Here is a 3,133-nt window from a genome sequence, read left to right as displayed (position 1 = left end):
GATAACACAATTCATAAACAAAACGAGCTCAGCACAGAAAATAATATGGAACAAAGAAACCAGGGACACCATGAAAAAATACATAACAAAAAGGACCAGGGGCAGATGCAGTGGGGCTGGCAGTGCAGAAGGGGAACTTGTGACACTGTTTGAAAGAGATAGTTCAATGTAGCTCCATAAGTATTAGTTGAGGGTCTGCTGTGTGCCAGGCACTGTCAGGAAACCCAGATTTCTAAAACTCCAGAGGAGGGAAGAGAATCCAGGTTTCAGACTTTATTCTCCTCACATAGAAGTGACCCTGTGTTTATTATGTAACTCTCTTATCTCATTCAGCACACTAAGGGGCAATTTTTTATCTCTTCTTTAATCAGAGCATTTGAATGTAAGCTGGAACTTTTGACAAAAAGTCTTAAAAAGAGGGACTTTTGACAGGGAATTTTGCTGCCTTCCTTTGCTGCAAAAAAAAAAAAAAAAATTCTTTTGGGGAGAGTGAACACACAGATCCTTGGTGAAGAAAAAGATATTCACTAGAGCTCACTAATTCTCTCTCTTTCCCTCTCTCTCTCTTTCTTCCCCTGGTAAGAACAAATGATTACAAGATAGCATCAGTCCCCTTAAGAGGACTTGACTGAGAGTAAAATGTAAAGCCCAAATTAGCAGTATCAGACTGATGCTAGTGTCTATAAGCATGGGGTCTAGAGGCTAAACCCCAGTATCTGCACATACTGCAGCATAAACTGTGACATAAATTATTAATGAGATTTTCATGGTTTTCATTTTCTTTCAAATCTAAATGTAATCCACTATTGCCAGATAAGCTTTTCCTGAATTCAGTGCACACATTACTTCTCCCACCTCAAGAATTTAGCAAAACACAGAGCCTGTCAGGCAGTGGTCTCCCAGTTGCACTTCCTGTGAGCCACTAAGTGAAGAAAGTCATTGCTGCCTGCCTGTAACGTTATCATGTGGTATTTCTATACTTACTAGTAGCACATAATGCAAGTCATCATTTACATGAGTCATCACTGACTCCTCCTTTGCTTCATACCCACATGCAGCTGGTTCTCAAATCCTGTTGCATCCTTATCTCTTGTTTCTGCACCCTGCCATCCTCATGGTAATGCCTTCATTCAGGTTCTCTTCCTTTTATATTTGGACTACTGCAATAGTCCACTGTTTTCCCTATTTCTGGTCCTGGACCACTCTAATCCATAAAAATAACAATAATAGTACTGACCAAGTTCCATTAAGTTCTAAATAAACATTCTGTCATTTAACCCACACACAGTGTTGTGAGATAGGCATTATTATCTGTTTTATGGATGAAGCTCAGAGAGGTGAAGTGATTTCCCCAAAGCCACACAGATGATAAGTGGCGAAGACAGAGTGCAAATCCAAGTCTATATTATTCCACAGTCAGTGACTCAGTCACCATGTGATTTGACTTTAGGGATCCTTCTGAAAAACAGTGCTGACCATGCTACTTCCCAGTTCTGAACTCTTCGGTGTCTCCCCATTGCCAATTGCAATGCTTTTCAACTTTTCTGTTAAAGCAGTAGAAACCTTTAATAAACAAGACTGAAAACAGAATTGTATAATATTAAATAGATAAAAATGGAGTTGAACTGTGAAGCAGGTGTGGAGATGTAGCTAACTTGTAATAGTGGCATTAAGAGAGGAATGGACTCCCCACAATCCTACACAGAATCTTCACAAGTTTATTCCAGTTATTTGACAGAAGAGTAAATGTTTTCTCAACATTATGTAAAATACTGCATAAAATAGATTCAAGTTCTCTCTTTCCACCAGATAGGCACTCCCAAGCTCCTTCAATGCAGCTCTTCCACGGCCATGCAACTCATCCTCTCCTCTGCCTCCTCTCAGGTCTACACCTCATGATCTGGGCACTCTTCACCTTTCACCCTTATCTCTCACCGTGCCTTTCCTGGATGCCCTGGAAGATGCCACAGCTGACATGAACTTTTGGCTACCTATGTCCTAGGTAAGATTTTTTTTTTTCCAAAGAGCCATCTTTTGGGTTCATTGATTCTCTATTGTTTTCATGTATTCCGTTTATTTTATTTTGGCTCTTAGTTTAGTTATTTTCTTACTTCTGCTAGCTTTGGATTTAATTTGCTTTGGTTTTTCTAGTTCATTACAGAGGAACCTTAGTTCACTGGTTTAAGACCATTTGTTTCTAATATAAGTGTTTACTGCTATAAATTTCCTTCTAGGTTTTGATTTAAATCCATCCCCAAATATCAATTATGTCAAGTTAATTGGTGATAGCATTGTTCAGGTCTTCTATAGCCTGACTGATTTTCTATTAGTTTATCAATTACTGAGAGAGCGATGTTGAAGTTTCTAACTATAATTATGGTTATGCCTATTTTTCCTTTTAAGTTTGTATTCTCTGAAGATCTATTGTTACATATGAAGCCCTGGTGGTACAGTGGTTAAGCAGCTCAGCTGTTAACCAAAAGGTTAGCAGTTGGAACCCACCAGCTGTTCCTCAAGAATGTGGCAGTCTGCTTCCATGAAAATAACAATTTTGAACACCCGTTGGGGCAGTTCTGCACTGTCCTATAGTGTCACTGTGAGTCAGATTCAACTCAACAGCAACATGTTGAATATTGTCACATGTATATAGATTTAGGATTGGTGAATTGACTGCTTTATCATTAAATGATATTCCTCATTATCCCTGGTAATATTTCTTGTCTGAAGTCTACTTTGTCTGTTATTACTATAGCCGGACCAGCTTTCTTTTGATCAGTATTTGCATGGTATAACTTTTTCTGTTTTTACTTTTAACCTACCTATGTCTTTATATTTAAAGTGGGTATATGTGTGTGTGTGTGTGTGTGTGTGTCTGTGATTGTTGTTGTTGTTGTTGGACCCGACTCATAGCGACCCCTCCTTGGGTTTTGAGGCAGTATCACTATGGAAGTAGACTGCCCCATCTTCCCTCCAAGGAGTAGCTGATGGGTTTGAACCGCCAGCCTTCTGGTTAGCAGTCAAGTCCTTAGACACTACGCCAACAGAGCTCCTATATGTGTGTGTGTGTGTGTGTGTATGTATGTGTGTGTGTGTGTATATATATATATATATATATGTATATATATACATATAT

The sequence above is a fragment of the Orycteropus afer genome, unplaced genomic scaffold (genome assembly GCF_000298275.1).
Source record: "Orycteropus afer afer isolate SDZICR_OR568_19922 unplaced genomic scaffold, OryAfe1.0 scaffold00363, whole genome shotgun sequence".
In the NCBI taxonomy this organism is placed as follows: Eukaryota; Metazoa; Chordata; class Mammalia; order Tubulidentata; family Orycteropodidae; genus Orycteropus; species Orycteropus afer.
The sequence above is the reverse complement of the archived record's forward strand: the minus strand, read 5'-3'. Positions refer to the sequence as shown.